The sequence below is a fragment of the Choloepus didactylus genome, chromosome 21 (assembly GCF_015220235.1).
Source record: "Choloepus didactylus isolate mChoDid1 chromosome 21, mChoDid1.pri, whole genome shotgun sequence".
Classification (NCBI taxonomy): Eukaryota; Metazoa; Chordata; class Mammalia; order Pilosa; family Megalonychidae; genus Choloepus; species Choloepus didactylus.
Window position 1 is genome coordinate 17859843 of NC_051327.1, and position 20064 is coordinate 17879906.

Sequence of the window (20064 nt, forward strand, 5' to 3'; positions counted from 1 at the left end):
CAGTGCTGTATCCTCAGTGTCAGGGGCAAGGCCTGGCTTACAGAAAGGCACTTATTAGTCAACATTTGCTGAATGAACAGTGAATGTTGGAAACCAGTAACTTCAGATGCTGCTTCTGTTGGCTCAGCCTCTTGGCTGAGGACAGCTCTGCTGAGGGACAGTGAAGTGGACAGGTGGAGGGGGTCCGGTGGGTGCTGCCTTAGCTCTCTCAAAGCTATTTGGATAGATTTCCAGAGGCCAAAGCTGATGAATAAGGGCTGCTACTGGAACTTGGGGAGGGCTACATCATACAACCCAGCAGCCTGGGTACCTGGCTTTCTCCCACACATGCCACAAAACAAAGACTGCCTGGAGTGTCCTGTCTTACCTGGAGAATCCCTGCACACCCTTTTTAAGCTTGGCTTAAAAGCTGTCTCCTCCATGAAGCCTTTTCTGACTGTTCCCACTTCCAGGCAGTCAGTTGCTCCCTTCTTGGCCCTCCACCAGCTCTAGATCCCAGTTACCATAGCATGTCCTCACCATCTGCCACAAGCCTAGGAACTACTTGAGGGCTGGGCTAGAATCCCTGCATCTAACCCTGGGCTGGTACAAAGTGGGTGCTTCCAGAATGCTTCCAGAGTGGGGAGAAAGGGAACAGCTGCCTGAAAAAAATAAATGAGGCGTGAATGAGTGTGTAAATGAGATGACCAGTGAAGGGATGAATGAATGAGTAAGGAAGTGACTGAGAGAATGGGGGAAAGAATGAATGAACACTTAGTAAATACAGTTACACTCAATGAATGAACACCCAAGACAGTGGATTAACAGAGTCGTAGAGCCAGAAAGGCAGGGGCAGCATCTCTCTGGTTGACAGCTGTTTCCCTGACACCCCCAGCTAAGAGCAGGGCACAGATGGAAGTTAAGTGAATGAATGCACAAAGGTGGGGGTGAGCTAAAGCAGGTGGGTGTAAAGGAACTGGTAGTAACATCCTCAGTGGCTAAGGCTGCTCTAAGTGTGTTGAACACATTCATCATACTGATTTTACGGAAATGGAATTGAGACCCCGAGGACTAAGTGGCTGGTTCAGGGTCACACAGCCTCAAATCCAGGTGTCTGGCCTTGGGTCTGTGAGGACCTGAGTGGGCACATGACTCATGGGTTGATGGACCAAAGTCCCCGGTGGACTCTGGTGGGGACTCCTGATGTGGCATCCACATCAAGGCTGAGGCCTAGGGCTGAGGCCAGATTTGAGGTCCTGCTCCCTGGGAGGGAAGGACCTCATCCCCTGACCATGGGCTGCCCCATGAGAGTGAACCCAGACCCGGAGTGCCACCCACTGTGCCACCAGAGGGCAGCAAAGCCTCACCAGGCCCACCCGATGGGCCGTGCTCCTGAGTCCAGCCCTGTAATGAACCCTCCCTGAGACCCAGAGCAGGGCACCGAGGGAGCCAGGCATACCGTATGCCCAGAAGACACCAGTGCTTCGGATCCTGGCAGATCAGGGGCCAAAGTTTGGCTCCACCTACCCTGGAGCAATGACTTGGACAAGCTACCCAAACCATTCTGAGCCTGTTTCCTTAGGCACAATGGGGCGAGCAGTCCTGCCCTAGACGGACCATCGGGGATTGTCAACAAAATGACATGCTGAAGGCACAATGCCCAGCACAGCGCCTGGCACTCAGTAATCCAGTGATCAGTTGTCCCAGTTTGGTCCCGGAATTGAGGGACTTCCCAGAGCACAGGATGTTCTGTGGTAAAATCAGTAGTAAAACCAGTTCCCCAAACCAGGAGTGCTCAAGGTGGGCACTACCTCAGTGCTTTGAGTTGCAGTTGGTACTTCAAAGTACTAGACTGGTAATTCTTTTCACAAATATCCCATCATTTGTGTTTCTCACTGAATTAGTGAGTACTGGTCTTTCCACAAAGGTCAGATCAGTCTCCTGCTGTTGATGATAAGAGAGCAGTTCCACCAATGGGGGCAAGAACAAAGATGGAGTACACCCTCTTGGGAGAAGAGTTTGTCATTTTCTTGTAAAGCTAAACACACTTAAAGAAATCTCACTCCCGGGTATTTACTCCAAAGAAATGAAAATACATATCCACTGAAAGACTGGTGCATGAATGTATAAAGTGGCTTGATTCATAATCACCCAAAACTGGAAACAACCCAAATGGCCATCACATTGTGATATTTCTGTATAGTGAAATACTACTCGGCAATAAAAAGGAAGGAACATTCAATACTTGCAGTAACATGGATGAATTCCAGAAGCATTATGAGCAAATGAACCACATTCAAAAGGCTGCATCCTGTGAGTCCAGTTACATGACATTCTGGAAAAGCCGAAACTACAGGGACAGAAAACAGTCTAGCAGGGGCCAGGCACTGAAGGCGGGAAGAAAAGATCAACTGCAGAGGGCCTGAGAAAACTTTTTGGGGTGATGGAAATGTTCTTCATCTGGATTGTCGTGGAGGTTATATGACTGTATACATTTGTCAAAATTCATCAAACAATACCCCTAAAAGGTGAATTTAATTGTATGATAATGATACCTAAATAAACTTGACATAATAAATAAAGGTCAACTTTCCAGATTTGGGGGAGATCCAACCCCCCCATTGTCTGGGTGGCTTTGGGGAGCAGTGTTAGTTTTTGGCCCACTGTGCCCACCTGAGGCAGCTCAAGCCCTGTAAATCTGTCCTGCCCTGCCCAGTGTGGAGCCAAGATTTGGGGTGACAGAGATGGGGCTTCCTGAAGTCTAGAGACTAAAGTGGACGAAGCCCCTGTACTACTGCTGGTGTGCCCTGCACCTCCATGGGGCAGGGTTCAGGCTGCCCTGCTGAGGCTGGTTAGTGCCCACAGCCTTGGGGTCTTGCTGAGCCAGGCTCCCCTGAGCAATGGTGGGGGCTGCTTAGAGCTGCGACAGGCGACGTCCTGCCCTCTCCAGAGTGCTCGGTCTGATTCACTGAATTTCCTTCACATCCTTGGACTTGGACGCCCCCCACCCACACACACACACCAAGGTTGGGGGACTCCATGATCTGCTGGTTGAAAGGCCCAGCAAGAGAGAAGCTTCGCTCCATCCCAGCTGGCTCCTGACTGGGCTGTGTCCTTGGCCTGTCTCTGACACCATCTACTCACCCATGCCCCATACACCTTCCTTGGGTGGACACATGGATCACCCTCAAGTCCTCTGCTGAGCTCCACGCGCACAGGCAGGCCGCACTGAAAATAACCCCAACCCCAACGATGATCAGAGTCACTGACATTGCTGAGCGATTTCAATGTGCCAGGCTCCTTGCAAACTCATTCCTATGCATCATCTCATCTAATTCTGACAAGAATCTTATGAGATAAATGCTATTTTTTAAACTTTTATATTGTGAATTAAAACACATGTGGAGAAAAATGTACAAAAACGAAACATACCGCTCAAGGAATGATCTCAATGTGATCACCCATATGACATCATTTAGGCCAAGAAGCAGATCACTGCCAACCCTCCAGAGCCCATTGGGGGTTCTCCAAGGCACTGTTCTATCCCTTGACTTTGATGGTAATTGCTTCCTTGCTTGTCTTTATGTTTTTACCACCTACGCATGCATCTCTAAATCTCTAGCTTAGGTTTTCCTCTTTTGGGAACTTGACATACCTGAGATCAATCAGGATGTGTTTTAACTATCTTGCTTCTATTCTGTGACTTGGCTGCTTACTCCTTACTAGTATCTTTCATTGAAAAGAAATTCTTAATTTTAATGTAGTCAAATGTATCACCATTTCCTTTGCTTAGAGCTTTTTTTATCTGACTTTTAAAAATCCTTTCTTATCCCAACTCTCCTGTATTATCTTGTAAAAGCTTTATTGCCTTGCCTGAATCTACAATTAACCCAAAGTAGTTTTGAAGTAGGGGCCTAATTTAATTTTTTCTATGTTAATAGCTAATTTTCTCAGACCCGTCAATTAAAAAACTGCCTTTCCTCACTGCTCTTGTGCTCTGCCTCATATCCTCTGGACCTCTCTTTTATTCTAGCCATTGCTGGCAGCACTCAGCTTAGCCTGGGCATATCCTGGCAAGACACAGGCCTACTGCATATCTCTTGCATTATGCCCTGGGACTCAATTGATACAAACACATGTACAAATATGGACGTGCACGGGAGGTAACATAATGTTGACAGTGTGTAACCAAGTTTGGGGGTGCAGGAGATGGTAGATAAGTGCTTGTCTTGTTTGATGCTTGGGTGGAAAAGTCTGAATGTATTCCACATGGCTACCCAGAGCGGCCCAGCTGCCTTGAGTCCTAGATGCCCACAGCAGTGACCAGCTCAATTATAGTCCCTTATATTGGCTTTTTCTTCTCTGTTTCAATCTTCCTAACCCCCCACTTCCTGTCCCTTTGGGATCACTTCCTCAAATAAGTGACTGGCATTTCTGGAGAAAGCCCTGGCTAAGGCAGTTGGTCCTGGAAGTGGCTCAAGAAGGCAGACCCTCAGGATGGGATTGTGGGATGGGATCATGCACTGGTCAGGCTGTAATCAAGACCCCTCTGCTGGGGAGACGTGGGAAGGTGAAACCTTGGTGTGCAGTAACAGCATGACTCCTAATACTCTCTCCAGGGAGGAACTGAGTTGAGATGCAGGGAGAAGGTGAAGCGTTGGCTTGTGTGCTGGTGGAGACACTTGAGCGGGGCAGTGGAAAGTATCAGAATTGTGGAGTTGGCTGGTTTCTGCTAACTCTGTTAGAAGGCTTAAAAGGAGAAAATGCAGGCTCTGGCTAGTCAACCACCAAGTCAAGGCATGCCATGAAAGTGAGAGGGCCTCAAAGGCAGCTACCACTACAGAGGAGGCGTTCAGCACTTAGACAAGGATGGCTGTTCTAGTAGAGGGCCTCCAGCCTTTGTCCTAATTCCACTCCAGCGATTGTGCAGTCAGTGCATGAACGGAGTAGCCGTGTGGCAGGGCTGAAGGTTATGCATGGGCACAACTACACAGGCTCCCTCTCACCAAGGCTGGTAAATGTCTTGTCGCTGTTGAATGCCCAAACTGCCAGCAGCAGACCAGTGTTACACTCTTGATAGAACACTATCCTTTGAGGAGCCCAGTCATCTCTTAGTGGCAAGCTGAATACATCAGAGCCTGTTCATCGTAGAAGAGGCATCAACTGGTCTTACTGTAATTGCTTCTACTCCAGATATGGGCCTGGCTTTCCTGCCTGCAGTGCTCTGCCAGCACTAGCATTCAAGGGCTTGCAGAGTGCATCTGACTTGCTAGCAAGGGAGCCCCACAACATCCCTTTAGACCAGGGAACCCATTTTATGGGAAAGGAGAGGCATGACAAGAGCATCCACATGCCCTATTATAAACCATATTCAGGGTGACTGAATATGCACAGAGTAGACTATTAAATTATTATTTAAAAATTTTTATTGTGATAACATGTACAACATAACATTTACCATATCATCCAGTTTCAAGTATAGAATTCAGTGGTGTCAGTCACATTCACAATGTTGTGTTACCATCACCACCATCTGTTACCGAAACGTTTCCATCACCCCAGACAGAAACTCTGTACCCATTAAGGCTGTTAAATTCTCCGATGAGGTGGTACCTGCTTAGGGACAACACCTTGAGAGGTTAGAGTGGTATCTTCCAGATTGCGCAGGGTGCACTGAACTTATATCATTACAGCAGCTCTGTGGTGCTGCATCCATCCCCTAGAGCTGGAATTCATGGGTTAGGAAACCAAGTGTGGAAGGAGTGGCCCCTGTCACTACCACTCCAGAAATCTAGTTGGGGAACCTGTATGTGCTGCTCTGAATCTATTATATCCCCCACAAAAGCCATGTTCTTTTAATCCAATCCTGTGGGTGCAGACTTATTATGGGAGGGATCTTTCAATTAGGTTGTTGCCTTGGAGGTGTGACCCTGCCCATTCAAGGTAGGTCTTGGTTAGTTTACTGGTGTATTTAAGAGAGCTGAGGGGCCGACACAGACCCAGATGCTTGGAGATGCAGACAGAAAGACGTTTGACGATGCTAAACTAAGAGATGAAGCCCAGAGTTTGCCCTGGAGAAGGTAAGAGAGGACCCCCGGGCACTTAGAGAGAAATGCCCTGGGAGAACAAGCAAGAAAGCACCAGAGCTGAGAGAGAGAAACTAGGAGAGACAGAAGCTCAGAGACATTTTGGAGAAAGCCATTTGAAACCGAACTCGGGTGCAAAGGACAAGCAGAGCAGACCCCAGCCACGTGCCTTTCCAGCTGACGGAGGTGTTCTGGATGCCATTGGCCTTTGAGGAAAGGTGTCCTCTTGTTGATGCCTTAGTTGGACACTTTTATGGCCTTAGAACTGTAAATTTGTAACCTAATAAATCCCCTTTATAAAAGCCAATCCATTTCTGATATTTTGTGTAATGGCAGTTTCAGCAAACCAGAAAACTGTACTTCTCAAAACTTCAAACTTGGGCTCAGCTGGATGAGAAATACTGATTCCTGGGAGTACGGAAAGCATTGGGTGTTTCAGTTTTCTAGGGTGCTTAGAGCAGATACCATTAAATGGGTTGGCTTAAACAATGGGAATTTATTAGCTTACAGTTTGAGGCGGAGAAAATGTCTAAATTAAGGCATCATTAAGGCGATGCTTTGTTCCCAAAGATCGGCTGCAGGCAATCCTTGGCTCCTCTGTGGCAAGGCACATGGCGGCAACTGCTGTTCTCTCTCTTCTGGGATTCCTTGCTTTCAGCTTCTTGCTTTTGTGACTTTCTTTCTCTTTGTATGAATTTCATCCTCTTATAAAGGACTCCATTAAGAGGATCGAGACCCATACTGAATGAGGTGTGTCACACCTTAATTGAAGTAGCTTCATCCAAAGACCCTACTGGCAATGGGTTTACACCCACAGGAATGGATTAGATTTAAGAACGTGTTTTTCTGGGGTATATACAACTTTAAATCACCACACTGGGGATCGCAGTAAGGGTTCCAGTGGATTTGAAGCTGAGATTACCACCTGTTCATTTTGGGCTCTTCATGCCAGTGGAGCAGCAGGCAAAGGAAAGAGTGGGAATAATAGACCCTGACATTCACAAGGAGCTAGGTTGCTACTACATAACAGGGTCATGGAGGAATGTGTATAGAACTTGGAGGATTCATTGGGGCCATTTCTTGATGCTTCCACAGCCAATGAAAATTGTAAATGGAAAAATGCAGCAACTATGGCCCAACGAGGGTAAAGCAATTAAGAGCTCTGACTTCTCAGTAATGAAGTCTGGGTCACTTCACTGTTTCAAGGTTCTGGCCATGGTGAGGGAAGTCTAGAATAGATGGTGCAGGAGGGAAATGATGTAATTGTGGTAGCCGTTCTCCAAGGTGGCCCCCAACAATCCTTGCTTCTTGGTATTCACACTCTTGTGTAGTCTTCTCACATATTGAACCAGGGCTTGACTGCGTGACCAATAGAGTAGGGTAGAGGTGAAAGTCTCTGACTTTCAGGTTGGGTGAAGAAGGCTTTCTGTCTTGGATTTTTGACTGTTGGATCCTTCACTCAGGGGAAGCCAGCCACCAGGTCATTAAGGCACTCGATCAGCCCTGGGAGAGAGCTATGTGGAGAAGAACTAATGCTTCCTGTCATAACCAGCACCAATGTCAGCCATGTGACACTGGAGCCACCTTGGAAGCAGATTCCCAAGCTCCAGTCAACTTTCAGATGACTGCAGCCTTGGGTTGCATCTGATTGCAATCCCATGAGAGACCCTGAGCCAGAACTGCCAGCCAAGAAGCTCCTGAATTCCTAACCCATAGAATCGTGAGTGAGGATGTTTTTGTTTGTTTCTTTCTTTTGAGGGGCCTTATATAGGTGATAACAGTATACCATAGACTGAGGAATGTGATTAGCTTAGTGGTGGAGAGGGGTGTTGTTGTTTGAAGCCACTAAATTTGGGGAGTGTTTTGTTATGCAACAATAGATAACTAACACAGTCATGGTTGTTATGTATTTTAATTCTATATTATTATTGTTGTTGCTTTATACAGTCCATATTCACTTAGATTTACTCAGATATATATCATTTTCATTGCTCATCACTCCTTCCTGCAACTCTAGCCTTCCATCTGAAATCACTTCTCTACTTCCTGAAAAGGACCCATTAGTATTTTCTATAGGATGTTTCTAGTGACAGTGAATTTTCTAAGTGTTTCTTCATCTGAAAATATCTTTATTTCACTTTCCTTTTTGAAAGATATTTCTTGCTGGGAATTGGATTGTAGGTTGCAGTTATTTTCTTTCAGCACTTTACAAACATCATTCCATTATTTTCTGGTTTCTGTTGTTTCTGTTGAGAAGTCAGCTCAACAGAAAGTTAGCGTTGCCCCCTTGAAGGTAATTAGTCTTTTTAATCTGGCTGCTTTACATTTTTTTCTCTGTCTTTACTTTTTAGCAGTTTACCTTGATTGGCCTAGATGTAGGTTTCTTTTTGTTTATTCTGCTTGGAGTTTGTGGGTTTTGTTTGTTTGTTTTGAGTTTGAAGCAATAGCTTTCATCAGTCTCTCAGCCATTATCTTTTCAAATATTGTTTCTGTCCCATTCTATATCTACTATCTTTTTGGGGCTCCAATTTCATATATGTTAGGAGGTATATCATATCTTATGTCCTCCATATAGTGTATCTTCAGTTTTGCATTTTCCATCCATTTGTTTCTCCATATTTCATTCTGTATTTTTTCCTGATATATTTTCCAGTAGATGAATACTCTCTTCATCTGTATCTAATTTGTTATGAAATCTATTCATTAAGTTCTTAACCTAGGTTATTATATTTTTTAGTTCTAAAATTTCTGTTTGGTGATTTTTCAAATCTGTGTCCTTTTTCATAATAGTTTCTAGATCTCTGCTTATGTTCCTAACCTTGTCTTTTATCTTTTTGAACATAATAAGCATATTTGTTTTAAAGTTTATGCTGATAACTCCAATTTCTGGAAGCTCTGTGGGGTTTTCTATTGTTTGTTGTTTCTGCTAGCTTTTCTCCATGATATTTTGTCTCCTAGTGTGCCTGCTTATTTTTTTTATTAGATACTTAGGATTATGTTAACTATCTCCAGGGAGGAGTTACATTGGCTTCTGCCAGGATTTACACTGTAGTGCCTAGGGGTTCTAACATCCAGGATTACCTTAATGCACTTTCAGGAATTGAGATGATTAGAAGCTGGGCTTTGGTCCATGTGAGGGCTGCTCCATTTACGTTCCATTCTGACTCCTGGATGCAGCTTTTTGTGGTTTTCCCTTCAAAAAATAGACACTTTAAAGGGACCTGCGTTCCAGTGACTGTTCCCTAGCCAATCAAAACGCTGCTTATCCTCTCAGACATTCACTTGCCACTTCCAAAACTGGCAGACAACCCCAGGAAAAAGTGACCCCACATGCTGGGCTCACCTCTATTGTTCTGTCTTGTCCAAGATCTCGGCCTCGTAATTCTTCACTACCCTGTTAACACTGCAGTACCTTCAAGCTGATGTGTTTTGTATTTCATCTAGCTTTTCTAATGTCTTCAGTGGGTGAGTTGGTTGGAGTTACTTAATGTGTGTTACAAGGAATGGAAATCTTAATAGCTATGATTTTTTATTTCCATTTTTCAGATAAAGAAAGAGGGCTCAGAGAGGTTAAGTAACTTGCTCAAGGTCACATAGCAATAAATGACAGGGGTGAGATTCAAACATAGAGTCTGACCCCAAAGTCTGTGTTTTTAACCACTCTTATACTGCCACTAGGCAACACCACTCTTTGGCTTACATTTCTTTATGCAATGGACCCTGCTTCCCCGCTGCAGCTTGCCTCACCTTTTCCTACTCTGTTGCCCAGAGGCCCAGAGAACACATCCTTGCCTCTTTGGCCCCTCCTTCAGCCTCAGACCACTTCATCCAGACCTCTCTCCAGGGGCAGGGCAGAACCGTGCAGAGAACTAAATTCAGGTGTGATCAGGGCCAGGGTGAGATGGAGGCATGCTTGCATGTCACCTCCCCTTCCCGGGCTCTGGTCAGCAGCCAAGTTTGCTTGAGCTTTATTTGGAAGCCTCCACCCCTTGGTGACTCATGCAGCTTGAGTCAGCTCACACTCTCTGGATTTGACCCTGGTCTCCTGAGGCCGCCGCAGAGCGAGAGGGGCCACGGGGAGACCTGACAATTCTCCCTGCTGAGTTTCCTTCTGTGAGGACACCTCCACCTCACTGGCTTGCCCAGGTAATCTTGGACCAGGACTGACTGACTTCCCAGCTCCCTGGCACCCCCGGTGTGAACAGCAGTGCCTGCCCCTGGTCTGTAAGAGCCTTGGATCCAAATTTATAAGGAAAAGAGGCCATCAGTCACAAAGGCTGCATCTGCTGCCCCCTCTTTCCCCTCCAAATGTTTAACATTTTCACCCCCTTCCATCCTGTTGCAAAGGAAGGAAGGTTGCACAGCTGTGAAGATCAAAGCTTTGGAAGCACAGCAACCTGGGTTTAGATCCTGGATCTGCCACTTACAGGTTATTTGACACTGGGCAAGTCATCTTTCTTTCTGAGCCTTAGTTTCAAATCTTTAAAATGGGAATAATTGCACTCACCTTGCCCCAGATCTGGAATTAGCCATTTCCTCAGAGAGTCCTGGTTCCTTCTGGTGGGAAATGGTGTTTAGACACCATAGTCAGCCACCAGGAATGCTATTGCAACTGGGTTGTTGTCATTGTTTCTGGACCTGTTTAATGGACAGAGCTGGACAATAAGAATTTTAGAAAGTGGAAAATAAATTATGAGCCCATATCAGTGTTTCTAACTTAAATTTAAAGTCATGAGGTTTTTAACCTAATTTATTTAATGTGTGTAGCTTTTTCCTTCACTTTGATTTCTAATAGCATTAGCACAATCATTTATTTGCTTTCTCATTTTATAAGCCTATATATAAAATAGATTAAAGCAACAATGCCCTAATATGACTAACAACATGGTTACTAAGGGCTGATTAAGGTTTCTTTGTACTTTTATCTTTAGGATATGTTCCCCTAGGAATGGACAGTCAAATTACTGGGCTTGATTATGCCACTGACCGACCTACAGTTAGGTTCATTTGTTTCATTCTGGTCTCCAATTTTTGGAGTTGCTTTGTGGTGTTTCCCTTCCCCATGGCTCGCTGGGGGAAGGAAATACACACACAAACTGGCCAGCCCTGGGTGCTTGCTCCAGGAGCCTCTTCACCCTCGTTCACCGAGCAAACCCTCTCAAATGAAGTCAATATATTCATTGAACTTCCTCTGTGCTCACACCCAAGGGGTTATAAAAGCAACTTCTCTATTGAGATGAAATTCACATGACATAAAAGCCACCATCGTAACCATATTAAAATGTACAATCTTGTGGTTTTAGTATATTCACAATGTCATACAGCCATGGCCACCATCTAATTCGAAAACATTTCCATCACCCCAGAGAGAAACCCTGTACCTCTCATGAACCCCGTTTTCCCCCAGTCCCTGGCAACCACCCACCTACTTTCTGTCTCCATGGATTTGCCTGTTCTGGACGTTTCATATCAACAGAATCATATAATTGTGGCCTTTTGTGCCTGGCTTCTTTCAGTTACCACATGTTTTCAAGGTTCACCCACACTAGCATCTATCTATACGTCATTCCTTTTTTTTCCCTATCTTTTCAATATTCTATTTTTTAACTTTTGATACGGAAGTACATATTAAGCCTATATGACATACAGGTTCACAAGCAGATGCAGATCTGAACTGTACAGATACCACATACAGATATGAGCTAGGAATTACATGTGCACGCACTTGCAGATGTGTGCACATATATCCATAGAAATGAGTGAGACTGTCCTAGAGAGACACTGGAATTTGGGCACGCCACTACTGCCACTACTGCTAGTGATCAGTCGCTGAGCTCTTCCTGTGCAAAGTGCTTCACGTATTTTAGCTTATTTATTTTCAAGACAGCTCAAGAGACAGGTAGTTAGTTATTAGCCCTATTTTTTCAGGGAAGAGATTAAAACTTAAATAAGGTGCTCAGGATTGCACAACTGCTAAGTGGTGGAGCTGGAATTTGAAGCCAGGTTTCCTGATTCCCCTGAGCATGCTCTGCAGAGATGGATGAAAAGTGATCTAGCACCCAGGGTTGCAGGGAGGTGGGGTGGCAGTGGGGGGAGAATTTCATTCCTTTTTATGGTTGAATATTTTTCCATTGTATGGCTATACCACATTTTGTTTATCTGCTCATGAGTTGATGGATATTTGGGATGTTTCCTCTTTTTGACTATTATGAATAATACTGCTAAGAACATTCATGTACAAACTCTTGTGTGGACACATGGTTTCATTTCTCTTGGAGTGGAATTGCTAGGTTATATGGTAACTCTATTTTTAACTTTTCTTAAAATTAATTTTATTCCTTGTAGCAGGTGATGGATTTTTAGATTTTATACCAGAAGCATGAACAACAAAAGAAAAAATAGTTAAACGGGACGTCCTCAAAATTCAAAACCTTGTGTATCAAAGGACATTATCAGGAAAGTGAACAGACACCTACACATGGGAGAAAATATTTGGAAACCATATATCTGATAGGGGTTTAATATCCAGACTATGTACAGAACTCCTATAACTCAAGAACCAAGGACAAACAACTGAATTAAAAAATGGGCCAAAGATTTGAATAGCCATTTCTCCAAAGATGATATTCAAATGGTTAGTATTTGAAAAGATGCTTGACATCATTAGCCATTAGAGAATTGTAAATTAAAACTACAATGAGATGCCACTTCACACCCACTAGCATGGCTGTTATTTTAAAAATGAAAATAAGTTTTGGTGAGGATGTTGAGAAATAGGAACCCACGTGCATTATAGGTAGGAATGTAAAATGCTGGGAAAGTAATATGGCAGTTCCTCAAAATGTTAAATACAGAATTTCCATATGACCCAGCAATTCCACTCCTAGGTAGATAAACAAAGGAACTGAAAGCAGGGACTTGGAGAGATATTTGCACATGGATGTTCATCTCAGTATTATCCACAATAGCCAAAAGGTGGGCGCAGCCCATCTGTCCTTCAGCAGAGGAATGGATAAATGAAGTGCGGTCTGTCCATACAGCAGAAGAGGATTCATTTGTAAAAAAGAAGTGAAGTGCTGGTACATGCTACAACGTGGATGAACCCTGCAGTACACCATGTTGAGTGAAATAAGCCAAACACAAAAGGACCAATATTGTATGATTTATCTTATATGAAATACTTAGTGTAAGCAAATTCACAGATACACAAAGCAGAACAGTGGTTCCCAGGGGTAGTAGGAGGAGGGATTGGGGAATTACTGCTAAATGAGCATGAGTTTTGGTTTAGGATAATGTAAATAGTATGGAGATAGTGGTGAAAGTTATATAGTATTGGTAGTACATGTACGGTCAAAGAATTGTCCACTTATAATGGTTAAAATGATTTTGTTACGTATATTTTACCACAATTAAAAATAAATAGTTTAATTATTTAAAAAATAATTTTATGTACATGTACTCCCTGACCACCAAACATACCCTCCCTATTCCCGCCTTACCCCGTCCCCTGGTACCCTTTAATCTACTCTGTCTCTGTGGATTTGTGATTTCTATACATTTCTTGTGTCATCAAACAATATTTGTCCTTATATGTCTTGCTTATTTATTTCACTGAGCACAAGTTTTCAAGGTTTTTCCATGTTGCAGTGTCTCAGAACTTCATTCCTTCTTATGGGTGAAATGTGTGTGTGCACCACATTTTGTTATCCATTCATCTGTTGATGGATATAAGGGTTGTTTCCACCTTTTGGCTATGGTGAATAATGCTGTGATATATACCTAAAAGTGGAATCGCTGGTCATACAGTAATTAGATATTTAACATTTTGAGGAACTGTCATAGCACTTTCCACAGTGGCTGCACCATTTTACATTCCCACCAGTGAACAAGTGTGCCTGTTCTCCATAGCTTCTCCAACACGAGTGGGTGTGAAGTGGTAGCTCATTGTGGTTTTGATTTTCATTTCCCTAATGACTAATGAAGTGGAACATCTTTTCATGCACTTAATTGGCCACTTGTATGTCTCATTTGGAGAAATATCTATTCAAATCCTTTTCCTATTCTAAAATTGGGTTGTCTTTTTGTTGTTGAGTTGTAAGAGTTCTTTATAAATTCTGGATACTAGACCCTTATCAGATATATAATTCAGAAACATTTTCTCCCATTCTGTGGTATGTCTTTTCACTTTCTTGGTGGTGTCCTTTGAAGCTTCCAAGTGCCAAGTTATAATCTCAATTAGTTTACAATACATGTGTCCAAATTTAAAAGCTCCAACTTAAAAATTATAATGCACAAAGCTCTGTAGGCATAGATAACTTTAATTTTTCTTTTAATTAGCTTTCTCCATCCACCCTTACACAGGGAGAATCAGGTCAGCGAGAGGTTGTCCAGAGCCACACAAGCTCTTCTTGCCTCTAAGACCTGGGCCCGTCTCCATTGTGTTTTGTGAGATCAGGATTCTGGATCATGCTAAAGCAGAAACCAGAAGGTTAATTCATGCATAAGCAGACTGTCTGGTCACAGACCAGCTGAGGGCTTTTTTGCAGGCAGCAGGCTGATTCTTCATCACACCACTGTCCCTCAGCCATTTCTGAACATTTTATTTCAAATACATGCAATTTGTCTTCACTCTTTAGAGCAGGTGTCTTAATTTCTGGCTCCTAACACAAATACCACACAAGGTGTTGGCTTAAAAAATGGGAATTTATGGAATCACAGTTTTGAGGCTTGGAGAAGTCCAAAATCGAGGCACCAGCAAGGGATTCCTTCTCCCTGCAGACTGCGTGGCTTTGGGGCTGGCTGCTGATGACCCCTGGGTCTTTGGCTTTTCTGTCGCATGATAATGCGCACGGTGGCATCTGCTTTCTCTTCTGAGTTCCTTGAGGTCCAGCTTCTTTTTCTCCATGTGGCTTTCTCTTAATGTAGGATTAAGGCCAACCTCACTCAGTTGGGCCACAGCTTAACTAAAGATAACATCTTCAACTATGACCCATAACATCCTTTGAAATTTGTTTTTTAGCTACTTGTTAAATTGTAATTTGAAAGCTTTACCTTTTTGTATATATGTTAGATTTCACAATAAGGAAATGACTGAAACTATGGTACTACAACACATACAAATTTTGGAAATTTCCTGTGTATCTACTAGTTAAATCCTGCTTTGGAAGATAGTGCCTTTTTGTACACGTTTTGTTTCATAATAAGGAAGTAACTGAAGCTGTGGAATTGTAACCTATAATAGTCTTTGAAATTTGCTCTCTACTTGTTAAATTACACTTGGAAAGTTATCACTTTTATGTATCTGTGTTATATTCTACAATAAAAAATATGATAAAAAATAACGTCTTCAAGGGACCTTATGAATTATAGGTCCCACAGGAATGGATTGAGATTACTTTTAAGTGTTTTTCTGTGCTACATAATTCAGCCCACCACAGCAGGGTTCATATAAACAACACAAAATCTCCCTTTTTAGCCACTTTCAAGTATATGGTTTAGGGATGTTAATTCCATTCACAATGCTGTGCTACCATCCACACCATCCATTACCAAAATGTTTCCATCACCCGAAACCAAAACTCTACCAATTAAGCATTACCTTCCCATTCCTCACCCTCACCCCAGCTCCTAGTAACCTGTAATCTACTCTCTGACTCTAAGAATTTGCTTATTCTAACTGGTTCATATGAGTAGGATCATTTGTTCTTTTATGCCTGACATTTCATTTAACATGTCTTCAGGGTTCATCTGTGTCATCAGAACTTCATTCCTTTTTGTGGCTGAATAATATTCCATTGTTTGAACATACCACATTTTATTTATCCATTCATATGTTGGTGGACACTTGGGTTGCTTCTGTCTTTCGTTATTGTGAATAATACTATGATGAACATTGGTGTGCAAATATCTGTTCGAGTCCCCGCTTTCAGTTCTTTCGGTTATATTCCTGGAAATGGGATTGCCGAGTCGTATGGTAATTCTATACTGACTTTCTGAGGAACCGCCAAACCCTTGAGCCATTCCAACAGTGCACGAGGGTTCCTATTCCTCCACATTCTCGCCAACACTTGTTATTTTCTATTTTTAAAATAACAGCCATTCTAGTGGGGTGAAGTATAGAGCAGGCTACTTAACCTGGGGTCCTGGGATGGTCCATGGAAACAATTCAGGAGGCCCATGACTTGAATGGGAATAAAATCATGTCTCTATTTTAGTTAACCTGTAACTGATATTTTAGTTAACCTCTAACTTAAAATTAATCTCAATCCATTCCTGTGGGACCTATAATTCATAAGGTCCCTTGAAGACGTTATTTTTTATCATATTTTTTATTGTAGAATATAACACAGATACATAAAAGTGATAACTTTCCAAGTGTAATTTAACAAGTAGAGAGCAAATTTCAAAGACTATTATAGGTTACAATTCCCAGAAATTTTTCTTCTACTAAAGGGGCTCGAGCTTGTCTAAGTTAAACATGTCTGCCACAGGGAACTGTATTTGAATCATCTCTGGGACACCAATTCCATTTCTTTAATTGAAGGAGAAACCATGGTAGCATTAGCAGCACCTGTCACTCTGCCACCAAGAGAAATAAGGGATATTTTCATATCACATTTTGGTTGTTGCAGAATCTTTGAAATATTTACATTCACCGTATTTTGAAATTATGGTAGTTATTAGACCTGCTGCTAGAACTTGCTATTTAAAATGTTAATAAATGAGCACATATATTACCCCATCACCAATTAAAAAATATTTTGATTACCTTTTGATTGTATTTAATATTTTGATTGAATTTCAGTATAAGTGGTTTCCTTTGCAACTCTACATATTTATTTCATGCATTTTAAAACATTATTCTAAGCAGAGTTCGTTAGGCTTCAGCAGACTGCCTGGTCCAAGGCACAAAAGAGGTTAAGAACCCCTGACCTAGGGCCTTTTGAGGGGCTGCTGCAAGATGTCCACTTTGGCCAGATGCATCTTTTTTCTTTTCACGGGATTTTGGGAGAATGATTGAGATTCATTAATCAAACTTTGCATTAGCATGTGACTTCACTTTTTCTTAATCCTAAGCATGTAAGAACCCCTTTAGGTCCCAGAAATTTTTCTTCTACTAAAGGGGCTTGAGCTTGTCTAAGTTAAACATGTCTGCCACAGGGAACTATATTTGAATCATCTCTGGGACACCAATTCCATTTCTGAAGCAACCTTCTGCCTTCTGGGTCCTAGAATCCCTGCTTTCCATGTTGCTGGGCAGGCACAGGTGTGGCGCCTGCTCCCCGAGCCACTCCACTGCCATGGCAATGACCTACTTGGAACAACCTCAGCCTCACGTCTGGGAGGCAAAACAGAGCATTTTCCCACGACTCAGTCTGGCGTCTGGGGTGCTGAGGAAGGAACTCACAGTCTTCCAGGAGGACCCCACACCCTTGGTTCACCAGGGAGCCCTGCACACCAGGTCAGCCTTGGTCAAGCTCATGGGGCCCTGTCCCGGCCTCCCCTTGACCTCCGTCTGAATCGAGGGCCCTGGGAGGAGAGATCGTCAGCGGCCGTGCATCTTGCCTCCCCACACTTCTGACGTCTTCGCCATGGAGACTTTAGGGGGCCAGAATTACCCGTTTCATCTCCTACCTGAAGGGGGAAACTGGGAGATCTGACAGCAGAGGGTGGGAGGTGACCCTGGGCTAGAGCGAGGCCGGCAGACCCTGGGAGCAGCTTGCTGGAGATGACTCGTCCCTCTCTTCTTGGCGCTCAGACTGGATTCCATGTTCTCCGCAGCCCTCTCGGGTTCCAAGTGGGCCCAGCAGGGGCTGAACCCTCCTCCAGGCCTCAAACCAGAGCTGCCACCGAACCTTCCCTATCCATCCCCACTCCCGGCAGTCTATGGATGATCTTTCCACATTGGCTCTCGAATCCACCCTCTTCTCCAAATCCTCCTCTGCTGCCCTGGTGCAGCTCATCACCCAGATGTACTGCGGCCTCCCTGGGCAAGCGGACCTCATTTTGCCCCTTCTATTCCATCCTCCCCCCACCCAGGGTGATCTGTGTAAAACCCAAAACCAGTCACCTCAGCCCCCATTTCAGACTGGCACCAGCTCCCAGTGCTCTCTGTTTCAAACCCCGTTCTCTGGCCCTGAAGGCCCTCTGGGCCTGGCTGTCTCACCTCCCACCTTGCTGCCCAGGTACCTCGGCCCCTCCACCATGCCCTCTCAGTCAACCAGGGCAGCTCCTCCGGGTGGTCCCTGGCCACGGTCCAGCCCTCTGTTACTGCCATGTCACACCGCAATGGACTGTCCTGGGCCTGCCCAGCCACCCCCCGGGCTGGCCTGGCACAGAGCAGGCATCCGGAATGCTCGCTGAGGAGCAAATAAAACCACCTTGAAAATGCCACTGCCCTCTGTGCATCTGGCCCAGGGTCTTAAAACACTGCTGTGACCCCCCCAGCGCCCCACGTTTGGGCCTTCTGGATGTACCACACTGAGGGACCAGTCCTGAGGGCCTTGCCCTGCTGACAGCCCCGTGGGAGAGCAGGGGGTCTGTGTGACCTCCTGCTGCTGGGCTTTCCTGCCTCCTCCCTTAGGGGGCCTGGGGTGGTGGCCATGCCATCTTCTCTGGCCCTTCTCCCTTGAATTCACCTTAACTGGCCCCACTACCCCCACCCCTGGAACATCTCAGGAACAGGGTCCAACTGGTACCTTAGAGTGGGTGCAGACCCTCTCCTCTCTCGTATTTTGGGCCTCTGTTTCAGCAAGGATGACAGCCTTCTGTGTCCGTTGCCTGTTTCTGGGCCCAGGTACCTGACCTGAGTGTTGAGTGTGTAAAGTGGCCTCTGGTGGCCGGCTGGGAGGGAGGGATGAGGTGAGGTGAGGCTGAAGTTTGGCTGGCTCTGGGTTCAAGTCCTAACTCCACCCTTGGGTCCACCCCTGACCCTTCCAAGGCACAAATCCTCTGAGGGAGCCAGGACGAATCTGCAGGTTTGGGGGTGATGCCTGGGGTTCACAGTCTTGCCGAGGGGAGGGATCTGCCTGGACGCCCCAGCTGATGGTAGTGATGCAGGGCTCTGCCCTAGCCTGAGCCTTACCCAGTCCCCCCCTTGGCTCCCGTTGGGGTGGGTGGGGGTCTGGCACTTAGTGTGAGCACAGCGAGGCTCCGGCCACAAGGGATGGAGACGTGGGGGCCGGATCTGGAGGCTCCTGACTGCTGACTTGGAGTCCTGCAGTGCGGCGGCAGCGGGAGGCTGGAGCAGTGCTGCCCCGGAGGCCGCCCCAGGGTGCTGGCAGCCCAAAAATGAGGAGCGGGCTGTGGGTGCCTCTATTGCGGTCCCAGGAGGTTTGGCTGTGGGAACCGGCTGGGTGTCCTGGGGGTGTGACATGCACATCTCAAGGGCACTCCTGGGCAGGGGGGTGCCGGGAGTCTGCCGCCCTGGGTGGGGGGCAGCGTTTGAACTGGGGGAGGTGGAAGTGGGCTTTGGCTCGGAGGAAACAGCCTTCCTACAGGGAGCACTGCCTGAGGGCGGCAGGGCCTGGGGACACAGGAGACACAGCTGGGCCCCCGCCCCCACGGGGAGGCCATGAGACAATCCTGACTGGCAAGTGCGGGTGGAGTAGGGGCGGAAGGGCCCTCCAAGTTTAAGTGCAGGTCAGAGCCGGGAAACCCAGCCTCTCCTACTGCAGAACCCCCCAGTGGGCTAATGTGGAGGCGTCCTGCCCTCCACTCTGTCTCCCCAAAGTCCGCAAGCCTCACTGACCTGCCCAAGGATACCCGGTGGGGATTTGGCCCCTCGTCCCGGCACTCAGGGCCCCCGTGCCTTGGGTGCTCTCCTCGTCTTTCCCTGTGTCCCCGGGTGACCCCTCCCCTCTCCTCCTTGTTGCCCCCAGGCCTCTGATCATGCCCCCACCCAAGATGTCTCAGGTCCGCCAAAGTCCCCTGGGGACCCCTGTGCTGTGTCGGTGAGCCTCAGGCAGGTTCTGCCAGTCGTGGGATAAGGAGCCCGGCC

At 45.5% G+C, this 20064-nt stretch overlaps 1 long non-coding RNA gene across 1 annotated transcript in view; it reads left to right on the forward strand.

The window, feature by feature from the left end:
- Positions 1-20064, forward strand: part of LOC119518272 — a 28215-nt gene that overhangs the window by 972 nt on the left and 7179 nt on the right. The window lies entirely within an intron of this gene.